Genomic DNA, 14,222 nt, shown 5'->3' with positions numbered 1-14,222 from the left:
GAGACGAATTTTCAAGCATGTCGTTTTCACCGCGTAATTCCTCCTTCCGTTGAATTATACCTCCAATTTTACCGCCTATCATCTCCCGCGCCAGCGGGATAAAATCATCTCGGACAACGGAAATTCGAGCGGAAACAATCCGAGCGACTTGACTGAATGCGTTTCTTTCCCGAAACTCCACGACAAGGAGGTCCATTCGATTTCAAGCAATGAGAGAAAACGCATCCCGATCCAGCCGATCCGTGAGCGAGCGGTCGCTGCGGAAACGACTTCGGTTCCGAACGCGGATTTATATCGGAAGACGAAATCGGCATGAGGCGCACAAGTAGAAACATCCTGCCTCGTTAGGCCGGCTTCCGCGGGGCTGAAAGCAGCCCGTTCCCGAAAACCATGCTCTCTCTCTCTCTCTCTCGCGCTAAAACCTCACACCGGAAGACGTAAAGCATCCTCACGCGCTGCCTCGCCTCAGCGACGTATCCGTCATCATCCCCGCAGCTACGTCGTAAAGTGGCAGCGCGCGCGTCTCGCCCCTCTCGCAAGGGGCAATGCTACCGAGCGCGCGAGTATCCCGTCTCCTGGTGGGGGGAGATAGAAGCGTACCGCCGTAGTGGCAGAGCGCGTTCCGGTGGTGGGAGACTGCTGTCTGCGCTATAAAGAGTCACTGTACCAACCGAGCGCGGTGGGGCGATATCCACCGCTCCGCCAGCTGTACCCGCCGCGTACGTACGCGGGTAGTGGGGAAATACAGAAGTGCGAGCGGGAGCGCGCGGCGGAGGGACGAGGAGGGCAGAGACGTGCGCGTAGAGGGAGCGAGCGACCGCCGAAAGCGTAAGGCGAACCATAATTCGGTGCGCCGCCCCGCAATCAGGTTCGTGATCGTGCTATCCAGCCGCCTCGCTCGTCGTCATCCGGGAGAGAGAGAGACGGTAGTTCTGTGCACGCTTTTACTCGCGTCGGTTACCTCGCTCCGGTGCTCGTTCAACTCCTGACGCTACGTGTGAGCGGCGTGCGCGTGATCCGCGATTCATTGATCTTAAACGCGCGCGCGCTGCCTTCGATTCGTATATCGCGCGGTAACGCGCGACAGGACAGTGTCGCCGCGCGAAGGAGAGGAACGCTCTCGGTGGAGAGTAGTGGTGCCCCGACGAGGAACGGTAACAAGCGAGAAGAACGTGGGAGAGAGAATGAAGAGGAGCGCGATGCCACACCGGTAGCCGCTGTGACGCACCGAAGTCCGTTCAGTTACTCGTTCTTCGTTCGTACGGTTGCTCCGTGATCGGCCACGCGCGCCCGGCTTACGGATCGGCCGAACCTTCCGATTCTCACGTGTCACCCGGGACGACGACGAGGAAGAGGCCGTTATTTTCGGCTGCTAGTGCGGTTAAGAGAGAAGAGACCCGACGGAGAGCGAAGGTAATTTCACAGACTACGTGCGCGGCAGATCAAAGGCGAATGCGAGACGCAGCCAGTGTGAATGCATTGTCGTGCCGCTTCCATTTTACACGTTGATCTCCGATTGTCTTCTTTGGTTGGTGCTGAATGTGCGCTTTATTTTGTTGCCGCTTCTTGATTTGGTGTGAAACGAGCAGAGTCTTCACCCGAGCATCGCTCAGTGTCGAGATCGTGTAGCATCGTCTTCCTCCTCTTCGTCGCCGTCGTCGTCACGTAAATATGAAACCCATCCACACACACACCACTGGCTCGTGAATGTGCACAGACGCGCGCGCACACATGCGTGTGATGTGATACACACGCGCGTGTACCAACACAACGTACGTACGCGCACGCACATACGACGCGGCGTGTATCTGTAAATGCGTGCACGTGCGCGCACGGCCGTGAACACACACAGAACCACGCTCCCATACACACGGCTCTGATTATTAACGAGTTATTACCGCGATACTAATTAAGTTTAATCGCAAGGCCGCCCGTTCGTTAAAGTTAATTGCACGATCGACCACGGCCCACGCCGTTAATTGCGCCGTCCTGCTCGTTGCTCGACGTGCGCGCTTTTATGTAGTACGGAGCTTACGTGCGCGCTCGGTGCGCGCGCGAAACGATTGCTCCGCGGTAGAATCCCGCGAATCTTCAAGCTCAGTGAGAGTCTCCTTTCGGACGTTGAATCCGCGAGGAGAGAGAGATGAGGGCCGCGCGGGTACGGATAATCAGCTCATTTGAAATTCACGGTATCAGGTTTGTACGAACAACCGTGGCTCGGTGTCGTACGGATAAACAAGCAAGACCTCGCGTTATGTTACCACATTTTGCTAGGGTGAAGCTCTTCGACTGGTCATGAACGACTGTCCGGTTCAGCTGGTCGGGACCTGTATTAACTAAAGGACTTTGTATCGACTGAAGCAACGTGAACGTGGACGGTATTCGTACAAAATGATCTTACGTGAAAGTATTGGGATGATGAGAGAGGTGAATTGAATAAACGCTGTTGGTTAAATGATTGTACGAAATAAAAGATATCCGCAGTTAAGACAAGACTGAAATCTTATCACTGCATTGTAGGTCTTGTGATTGGAGGTATCGTGCTTGCTGGACAAACACATGGACATCGATCACTAGTCGAAACGTTCCTTTCACACGTTTTAAAAGATTAATTTAAAAAATAAATTAATTTGACACTTGATATGATACGCTATATGCATTTTTTACATCTATATATGTAACGTATCTGTAGTATTTGTAGTATTTAATTAATAAGATTAGAACGAGGAAAAGAATTGTTAGAATTTTACAGAAATTATTAGAATGATTTTTAATATTTGTGTTCTTTAAAAAAATCATATATATATGTGTGTGTATGTGTGTGTATATGTATGTATGTGTGTGTATATATATATGTGTATATCTTATATATTAGCATGCATTTTTTCTACTGACCCAGGATCAGATGTCCAGTAATGTGTTACAGATACCTGAAATAATTTATTGACCTACAGTCGCTTAAACTTGTGCATAAGTGTTTCTACACATATCCTTTTAAGATTTTCCATTGATTAATTAAAAATTTAATGAATTTTCTATTTTAAAGTTTGTCACTTATATTTATATTACACACAACAATCCATTTTAATGCTTAATAAATAAATTTACATAAACGAAAAGTTAACTAACGAAACCAATTTTATAATTCGAAGTCTTATCTTAATTTCGGATTATAGATACCGAATTACTGAAGTTGCTCTTAGAGGGATCTCGGCACTTTATCAAGTTCTTAGTGAAAAAATTATTTTAAAAAATTTTTGTTGCAATTACCGGACCGATATCGAAAATGTGACACTTGATAATAGTCCAACAGTAGGTGGGTCACAATATATGGATATTACGCAGAAATTGTTCAGTAGAAAACAATAATATGTGTTTTGTTTAATTCGACTATCTTCAATATCAGTTAATTGCAAAGGATTGCATCGCGACATACTTCCTACCTTCTTCATAGGCGCTTTCGAGAGGATTTTCTAGTGTAATTGGACGGTGTGATCATAAAACACGAAACGCTTCGTTTATCGTGTTTCTCAATATTCGAAGTAATTGATCGTTATGGACATTTATAACGTTATTTAAGGATAGAAAACTGGTGGTCGACAACTTTTTTCTACTTATGAAATGCTTAACATTCGATAGTACGCAATAACGTTTATGCAGATTATTTAGTTTCATCAGAAATCAACCGATATTGCTTGCACCATTTAAATAATTGATTATTAAGAAGATTTATAGTTTCCATGCGGGGAAAGTGATACCTTGAATTACAAACATTCTAAAAGTTATTGAAGAAACTATCGATATTTACTTGTTCGCATAACATAAAAAATTGCAGAAGCATCTTGGATATATAGTTGCAAGATAACAATATTACATATGCATCTGCTATATATTGTAATACTTGGAATCCAGTATATTATTTCATTGTAATATTTTGACGTATTCACATTACCGCCGTACCCGAGCCGAAATTTAAGTTCTACATTAGGTCTGAGATGGAAAAATGGAACGTTCATTATAGGGGTTCTTTGATGCTAAAAATGAGAAGTTATTGTTATTATTTCAGACTTAATGTATAATTTAAATTTCGACTCGGGTATTATTTAGATTTTCGCTGTTCAGAAATACACACGTTATTATTGTAATTTTGATAATTTTTATCTGTATTGGTTACCGATAATGATAACTCGTCCACTGAATGACTATAATGACAATATGTTGTACGTGTTGCAACTTTTTCTCTTTTCCGATCTATCATCGTAATTTTATGCTACCGTAGTTATGCGTCCGATCAATTTTTATACGTGAAATATATTGTGCGCAGTGTCGTGATTCTTTGAAGCGGTTTCTTCATTTTGATTGTCTCACTTAAAAATTCTTTAATATATTAAAATCGTCAAATAAAGCTAAACCTCAGATATTTGAATATTTGGATTTCACGTATTTAACGAATTTCTTCCCTCTGATTATTAAATGAATTTACGATTGCATTAAAATGAATACTAAATTATATATCAATATTAATATTATCTAGTATTACATTAAGTTGAGAGTGAAAGAGGAGGAGAAGAGATGGCAGTGTAGCACATTTCCTATCCCTACTCTCCTTCACTTCTGCCAATAACGATTTAGAAGCGGTACTTTTTATACATATTCAAGGAATCCCTTCTCTCTTTCGTAAAGTACAAAGGGCGTTCATTGTTACTTGAGCTACCGGATAGCACAGATAAAGTGAAATAGCAGTATTTGAAAAAGTGTTCAATGCTAAGGTTTAAAACTGTTGAAAAGTGAAAGATTTTCTCATAAGTACGTAGCGATGATTTGTTTTCGAATATTATATATATTTAAATATATTTTTATACTTTTTGGTATATTTTTACTGTACTTGTGCGTCGAATTATGAAATTCAGTCAAAATTGCACCGGGCAAATAATAACGTAGCCACGTAAATATTTAATAATGTATAATACGTCTATAAAGTACCTCTTACTCCAACAATAATTTTTTGTTTCATAATTATTGGACATTAGTTTATAAATTAGATATTTAATCAGATATCTTTGAGATAGATGATACAATCATTATGCAACCAAAATATCACAAAGCAAAGTAGGGATTTAACATAATTACACTCAACAATAAGTAATTATTAATTTCGCTTAACCACATAGTTAAATAACTTGAATAAGTAACTGTTTTCATTTGTTTAACCGAGCACGTGGTCTGATGCAATGTCCAGTTTGTACAAAATCTGTTGAAAGTACCTGCTCGTTTTTGCCCATTATCCTCACAATAACTGTAGTCCTACTCTTTATCTGCAAGTCGCGGTTTCTTATTTTACTTTTTTTATGCTAACAGTATGTGACGCCAAGTGAAAACGAAATGGAGTGTTCAATATAATCCCGCCAATTGAAAATTTAATACGCGTGTGGCATGTGTGTGTGTATGTGTACATGTGTGTAGAAGCCTACAAGAAACGATGATCGAAAAGGAATATCTTACAAGTATGCTTTCTCGGGGAAGATAAAAACAGTGTTAACTATAATTCCTTCAAAACTAGTCTACATCTATCAGATGTAGGAATCAAAGGAGGAAGAGAGAGCTATAATCAGAGCTATTCAGGCTTGAAATTAGATTTCTTCCAATTCTTTTTTTTTTGTACTTTTTAAGAGATATCAAAAAAATTTCCTCTCTATCAGAAATTGTTCGGTAATTGTCGAAAAGAAGAAAAAAACAAACGAATTCGGAATTTTCGGAATTATTCAGTCTTGATGTTGGTTGCGTAATTAGCATTCCGTGTTTGCAATTTTGACAGTGTTAACCGTCGGAACTTTGGTCGAATAACTATCGATTTGTGAAAAAATAGACGTGCTACTTCACGCACTTCAAACGCAGCACATCAGGCGTTGTATGTAGCGCGAATTCTTCGAGAGGTAGACCTGCGTCATTGTGGCATAAATTCCGGAGCAGAATCCGCATCGGCGCTGCTCCGACGGATTTGTCCCTTCATCACGATCGTACCGTGTCACGCTCGAGCGCATATTCGACGATATCTATTTGTCATTCCTAAGTTCTTTCGCGGAACGCGAAACACCGTCGTGAACACTTGCCGTTCGCAATGTTTTGCATCGAATGCAATCTGCAGTGGATTCGAATCTATTCGGCTAGCTCCGCCTCCTATCGCTATTGTATGCGTTCCATATCCTTTCTCTTTCTTATTCTCGCAAATAATATACTTCCTGTCTCCATCCTACTCTTCCTCTCAACTTTTCAGCAATTTGCAATTCTAATCTGCGTCTCGCTCTGTATTTTGTTGATTGACGTCACACGCCGGTCGACTTCCAGATTTTTGTCTTATTTGCTGCTCATGTTTACGTACGTGTTACGTGTAATTTACATATTGAACGGCGACTTCTCGGGGGGAAAAAATCGGCATTGAAATATTATCTGCGTAGAATTTATCGGCATTGGTTAATAAACTGCTTCAGGTGTGCGACTTTTCAATATGCTTTCATATATGCTCGACATTGGTGCATCCGTTTTTATTTGATTCGTCATCCACCTTGACGCCTGTTTCCAACAATATTAATCATTCTTGCTTGCCGCTATTTACTATTCGATTTCCTTTGAACTATCAGACTTCCGTCTTACTTCAATACGAAAATGTATAATTACAGCGTAAATAATTATGGAACGTCATTTTTTGGCATCACATGGTCACAATACGTATATTCATCGTATTGCTCGTACTGCGTACGAGTCGAGTGATCAATAAATCGGCCTGTGCAGCGTGAATATGATGACAGTCGTGTATGTGAACGTACGCACACGCGCGTATGCATTCGCATAGGAACGTAATCTAAAGCGTCGCCTAACGCTGGCCTTTTCGCGCGTCGTATCTTGTCACGTCCTTTATCGCGCTATAAAATTCCAGCATTAGGATCTTCATTTCGGTGAACGTAGCTGACACGTAGTCGAGTCTCTTCGAAGATGCAAGTTTTCAGAGGATTACGTTGATAACTTCGTTCGACGGTAACGAACTAATATTGAAGAATACGCACAGAGTGGAAGCTTACTCGCTGTTTGGCGAACAAAATATGCCAGCGGATGAATGTGCCAGAATTGAACGCCAAAGACGCGAAAGTATATTTTTCCGACACAATCGGCGGAATTAGACGGGATAAATAGAAGAGATGTGAAATATGAATCGCGGTGTGGGCGAAACTTTATTTAAAATCTGATCCACCTTCCAATCGCGCTCGACCGCTGTCATTCTGTATAATTAATTACTTGCCTTTCCGCGTCGGTGTTGTCAGTCAAATATACTAAAATTTCGCATCAAAACGACAGCCGCTATCAATCACGCGGTTAAACCGGTATCGCGAGTGATCGATACGTGATATTGGAAGATTTCAAAAATTTGTTAATCGCTATTTGGTATATTCCGTCGCTACTTATTTATTATTGGCGCGTATACATTTTGCATGCACACACGTGGCATTCTAATTGACATAGAGCAAGCAGCTTTTTACGACAAAGTCGATGCATACGATTTCCACAGGCAATTTACGGTAACTGTGTTGCGACATCCTCATTTGAGAATGCGTGCTTCCGTACATTCGACGAGCAGCTGCAGTTCAGCTGTATTGCTATTATTACTCGCGATAATAATAGTAGGTTATATTCGTTTCATACACAAATTGCGTGGACAAACAAAACAAGGTTTTCTAGAACTGGGTTGTGCTTTTATAACTTACGTTATTATATATACACACGTTCATTACACGCCACTCTCAAACTGTCCCTTGCGTAATGTTGCACCATTCTCTTTCGGTAATGTCCGCGAGATGTAATCATCGCCTATCATTGTCGCATATGCCGCTGTTGCGGCATTGTATTGAAAAAAAACTGCAGAAACTTTAATAATTCCTATCGAGTTCGATGCATTATTCAATCCAGGTAATTCGATGCGAATTGTAATGATACATTGTCGCTATTTTCATTCCCGTCAGTTGCCGCGTCGTCCTTTACACGTGCAATCGGGTCAGTTGCGAAGGTTAAATCCTTACGTGCGTTCTTACGCCAGCATTAACGCTCATATTCTTGGTTATCCTTCTTGTATTCATGAGCGAATCGTCGCTCTACAATTTGGAGGAACTGAGTTCGAGTAGTACGCGAAACCGGTCGCGCGAATTACGCGAATCTCTAAAAATATGACACTTCGGACAAACGCGAACGAGATCCCCTCCTTCTTTCCCCTCCTCTCTCGCTCACTCTCTCTCTCTCTCTCTCGTTCGCTCGCTCTCTTGCGCGCGCGCTCTCCCTATCTCGCACTATTGCTGTCGTTCCCCCCCTCTTTCACAACGCGCCTGCCGTCGCCGATTAATCCGTCCGGAATGAAATTCGTGGGAGTAAGCGGGATTTCTAAATGCAATAACGAGCAACGCAGCATCATTCGGTACCATAGATACACGAGAGAGCTCAACTGCCGGCCACATTCACTTTCTCCTCGCCTCTATCATCCCACGGGCTTCCCGTCGTGTTTTTGATAAATTCGATACGAAGCTTCCTGGGCACGAGAGAGAAAGAAAGAGAAAGACAGGGAGGAAGAGGGGAGAGAGAGAGAGAGAGAGAGAGAGAAAACGCGCGGCCTGTCCGACGCGTAATTAATGTACGCACGTGCATTATCCGGTAATGCATGCGCGCATATCGGGGGGTCAAATAGATCGACCCGAGTTTCATAGCAATGATGCTTTGCATTTATATCCAAGCTCGGTGGTTACGTAAAAAAATATGCTTCCGGACATGATCTGCACCGTATCTATTATCGCGAGTTGCGCTGTTTATTTGTTCCATCGTGCTACGTCATGCACTTCGGTCAGTTTTTTGACGTTGCGCGAGTTTGTCGAGCACCGGGTACGTTTCGTTGCGGACGTTAAAGAGGATGTCTTGTAAAGCGCAAGTTACAACGTTATAACGGTCGGCGAGTATTTCAACCGGAAGGATATGAAATACTCTCCTAATTGCAGGTTTGAACAATGCGGTTGATTTTGTTGCTTTAATTTCGATTCATTCCGTCAGTTTTCTTTTTTCTCCCTTTTTTTTTTTAACATTCTTCAACTGCGTAAAGTGTACATTGTTGGATACTCATGAAGAGAAAAATTCACGTAGTAATTTTACGCTTTAATATTATAGTTTAATATTCCTGCGTAGTCTTTTCGTATAAATAATAGAGAAAGGAGGGAGGGAGAGAGAGAGAGAGAGAGAGAGAGAGAGAGAGAGAGAGAGAGAGAGAATGCCAACATATTAGATTATTTCATACACGTCTATTGCGTGAACTTTTCTTTTATGAACGTTATTACGAGCCGTGGAATTAGTGAAAATCAGCGAGCACGGTGCTGGTTAGGAACCGAAACCCCTCGTTCTGCGTCTTCACACATGATGGCCGATGGTTATTTGATCGATACGAACCCTCGGCTCCACGCTTTTCACGGTGTGCATGGGCCACCCTTTTATTAATGACTGACTCACACGCGCCGCGATAAGCTGATAGTCACGACCGAACATTCGCTGCACAGGAGAGTGGAAATAATCATTCTTTGAGATTACCCTCGTACGATTCTGTATAATGGCTGCTATTGAAAAAAATGTGGGGATGCTCGTGTACTTCATGCGCGAAAACAAGAACCACGGTATTTTTTTTTGTGTTAAATAAATGCTGTCTATCTGAAATTGTTTATCTTATCGTGAAAGTGTTGCAACATGCAAGTGGGAAAATATATATTTACATATAGTTAAAGATTATGATAACTTCATTGATAAAGTCATGATGTTTCAATAATATTAAATCACATAACATATTAAAACGTTACTGAGAAATACATTTTCTAAAATATATTATAGTGAAAATTCAGTACAGTTTAGCATGGAAAACAATCACTTCATCTGTTCGTGATAAATATTTTTCCTTTTCGAGGTATATTAGAATTTTAACTTTATTACTCGGTCTGCGATGTGAAGTGATATTTCCGTCGACCCGATTAACATGAGCGGGGAGTCTAGATTGCCAACAAAAAATACATAAATGCATGTTGTGGGCGAAGCATCGGTGATAATATAGAATTTCTTGCGCTAATCTTGTTTCAATGTTTATTCATCTCTTACGCAAAGCAGATGTGAATTATATTTTTCTTTTTAGAAATAAAGTTTTCTTTATATTTATATTAATATTCTGTTGAAAAAAATGAGATCTAACAAATAATCAAATATGAGGACAAATTGTATATTATCGGTTGATTATTATTTTATTATTATTTTATGATTATCGTAAATTTATAAAAGTTACACTGTCCTTTGGCGATTGCAATGATGCTAACAAAATTTTAGTGGTACCATGTAATCACACACACACACGCGCGCGCGCGCGCACTCACACGCGTACAGAGAGAGNGGGGGGGGGGGGGGGGTGGGGAGGCATATTTTTCACATTAACACTCATCGATGTTGTGAATATGCTACACGACATTGCTGGACATTGAGCGCAATTTCGTCTCTGCGTCGTAATACTCGTGTAAATTTAAAAGTGGGTCTCAAAGACGCATATGTTGACGAGGGTTAACTCAAGCAATATGTAATCCAATAGCTAGAATCGTCGGAGTAGCGTACGTCAATAAGAACAAACGGTCGACGATTTGAAGCACGATTTGTACTCTTTGCGTCGCATCGCCTTATCTTCAGGTTATCAATAAATACATACTGAACATAATTCCGCTGTTATCGGATGATCAGTCAAAAAAAGACTGAGCCATCCATAAACATAAGTATGCCGTCGAACCTTACACGCAAATATTCCGTTTACACTAAGATAAAAATATTTGATTTTTGTAACTATGTTCATTATAGTAAAAGATTTATAATCAGAAGCATTTTTCTAGCAAGTATTACTATAGTGTCAATGATAATAACTTTATGTATGTTGTTACTACATTTGTGGTTAAAATTATAAAAAAAGATATACTTGAGGCTGAAAGTAACTATAATTTCTCTCGGCGTAGAAAACTTTCTTATCTCGCGAATATTTCACGTTTGTTCAGATTTGCCTGCCTTTTCATGTTATTTGCATTATTAAATCCGTGTATCATTACATACTTATAATATATTACTAAAATGTATCATAATTCAAATTATTTTTTCCGTCGATAAAGTGGCGCTTAATATTTTAATGGCAATTAATCTTTTAATAATACAAGTTTAATCGCGATCGATTTTCTTCCGGCCAGTAATATTATTCAGTTAATGAATTCAATTATTTTTAAATATAATTCTTTCGGATATCAGATAATGGCGTAGCGTACGCGATGAATTCTGTTATTTTAAGTTAGAAACTTATATTACCTGCGATAAGATATCATTGATTTTATCATTCGCGTACGATTTAATGAAGCCACGAATGTAATTTAACGACGCACTTCCTTGTTTGGAATTTATTCAATAATGGCAAAAAGCAATTGTAATGATGTTTATTAAATGTATTAATTGCTTACTTGGCAATATATAAAAATTGCTGATAAACCATTTTAAAATGTCGTGTATATTGAATATCAAATTAATATAAACATCATATTGGTGATTATTCGTTTAATACAATTACTAATTTTCCGTAGCGGTGTAATCTTTCAGTTTGCAATTAAGTATTATTATTCAGCGCGTTAAATGATCAAACTGACGAATTGCAGTAAATCAATCTGGATAACATGTCATCGATTTCATCGACCTCGGACCAATTTATCGTCCAAAATTACGAGACGTTTCCGAAGTTAACAAAGAAAAGTTTGCATTATCCAAAAGACACCCCGACGACGTCACATCGATTTATCAATTTAATTTTAGTTCAACGCGAGCACGCTTATTACATTATACTCATATATAATTTATTTAAACACCCGGCTTAACTTTCTTCGCTTATGTCTAAATCGTCTCGTCCGAAATTGTTCATGACGTCAATCGCGTCATTGTTATGCAAATTAGCGCCGATCTAACAAGATAATTAAGATAAGAGAAAGCGAATGGTAGGGAACGTCGCGGTGCGTTACATTACGTCGGCAAAAACACTGCAAATTAACCGAATTATGGAAGCGACGCGTTTGCTAATGATTTATGCGCGACAATGCGCCGGTAATTGCCACCGTGCGCGAACACGCGGTCTCTGTATGTGTGTCCAGCGATTAATTAATGAATCGACGGGCACGAGATTGCGGCCGCGAGATGATGTACATACATTCGTCACGGTCCGACGGTGGGAATGAGGAGAGAGAGAGAGAGAGAGAAGAGGAGATGGGCATGGAGGTAGAGGAGGAGGAGGGCAATTGTCGGTGGGCAAACTTTGCCGGTGATATATGCCGAGCCGTTGTTGAGGGACTGCCGGATATCGAACTATAATCTGGCGTAAGTGGTGGAAGGGACGTGATAGCGTTGCGTGATTTGCAGCGGCAGGCATTATTTGAGTGATTTAATTGCAATCATTGAATTAGCGCATGCCAATATTGTTTATAATCGCGAGATGAATCGATAAACGCCCGTTGGAATCGCGACGGGCAAATGCTAGAATTAGAATTCCAGCTCGATTTGTTCCGTACTTTTCTCCTCCTCCCTTCCCTTCTCCTCCTCACCGCCGCATTCTGAAATTTACCACGAAGAGCGACAACGTGACTGATAAGAGACTCTAAATCGTCCTTTCATAATTTCGATGTGTCACCGATGCCATCCGCTATTCGCCGCCGTAGAACGGCCGAAAGAAGAATCATACTCTCTCGATCGATCCGATCGCCGCTCGAGGACTTCGTTATCCACACTGGAAAAAAAGTGCTACTAATATTTATTTGTCAAAGAATATTAGGGTAAAATGGTTACTCCAATACTCTTTGACCGATATTTACCAGAAGTAAAAATATAATCGACCTGAAATGTATGATATTTCCATCGTATAAATAGACATTTACTTGCATGCGTTGAAACAATTGTGACAAGTGTTAAATTCACAATACCGAGAATATCAGAACTTATTTTCGGGGAACATTTATTCGACAGCAAAATCGAAAATAAAACTGCTGAGTTTTTCCAATGAAAAAGAAGTATCACATATAATTCTAGTAAGCACACTCCTATATTTAGAATCATTTTACACTTACATCGACTAATTCATTCGCCAATTGAGACATCACTACGGTCAAGTGAGTATTATTAGCTGCAACCTATTAAAATATACTTAAATTAATAAAAGTGTCACTTGATTTAAAAGGCGGCAAAACAGATAATTACGTTCACTTCATTCCGGCGTGTTTGATTCGCCGCCGCTAGATCTCAGTTGCGCGCGTTTTCCCTCGCAATATGCGTTTCGATATTCATCGAGCGCGGCATTCCTCCCATATCGAAGCTCCTCTGTTCTGCTGCGGGCGCGCGAGTTGCTCTCACCGGCGGTCTGTCGCTCGTCTTCGCGAGCGGCTATCTCGAATATTAGGACGGGCAACCGCAATGAGGCAAGGAGAGATATATATCTCCCCGGCCGAGTTTCAGGGACGCGATCTACGCCTGCGTCTACGGCACCGTGTGCAGAGTATGCCCGGGCCGGAGCGCTCTAAGCTTTGGTACCTGCCCGGCCGGCGGGGCCAGAAGGGGCCCCAAGGGAACTGGCGCGGCAGCTGGCCCGATAATTGCGCCGGCGATATTATTAATGGTCCCAAGATTTGCTCCACGGGGCCCAGGTATACGCGCACATACCCTTGCGCGCTTTTAAGCCCGGCTCACGAAAAAGTACGCCGCGTAACGGAGAACACAATGCCGCCTATTCTCGGTGCCGGATGTGTCCGCTGACTTGGTAGTCGGTTCCACACTCGGATTGCCGCTGCGATGGATGCTGGGACTCACTCACGGCGTCTAGACGACGATTTACCGCGTGCGAGTCTCCCGTGTTTATATATTCACCCGCTCTATGTTCGCTGTTCAATGAGAGATCCGCCGGATCGACGATTCGCTCGATCCCCCCGGTGTTGGACGGTTGATCTACGCGCACGTTCCGGTGACGATGTGCGCGCGTGTCTTACGCACCGGCGATTTTACGCGCGCGAGTTTTACGATCGCGGAGTATCGGATTTTCAAGGGAGGGATCTCATTCCGGCGTATTTGCCACATGCCGGAAGACCCGCGCGAATCTCCCCCCCCCCCCC

At 41.7% G+C, this 14,222-nt stretch overlaps 1 protein-coding gene across 6 annotated transcripts in view; it reads left to right on the top strand.

Annotated features, from left to right (window-relative positions):
- Positions 1 to 722: 722 nt before the first annotated feature.
- LOC106743900 (protein abrupt-like) overlaps positions 723 to 14,222 on the top strand; it is a 93,805-nt gene continuing 80,305 nt past the window's right edge. For 5 of the 6 annotated variants that reach the window (XR_001374409.1, XR_001374408.1, XM_014618187.1 and 2 more), the window contains exon 1: positions 723 to 1,413. The gene's annotated coding sequence lies outside the window, so the exon portion shown is untranslated. The remainder of the gene's footprint in view (positions 1,414 to 14,222) is intronic. The other variant, XM_014618189.1, reaches the window with a different exon arrangement.

The sequence above is a fragment of the Dinoponera quadriceps genome, unplaced genomic scaffold, assembly GCF_001313825.1.
Source record: "Dinoponera quadriceps isolate SergipeBrazil2010 unplaced genomic scaffold, ASM131382v1 scaffold1070, whole genome shotgun sequence".
NCBI classification, from domain to species: domain Eukaryota; kingdom Metazoa; phylum Arthropoda; class Insecta; order Hymenoptera; family Formicidae; genus Dinoponera; species Dinoponera quadriceps.
The sequence above is the reverse complement of the archived record's forward strand: the minus strand, read 5'-3'. Positions and strand labels throughout refer to the sequence as shown.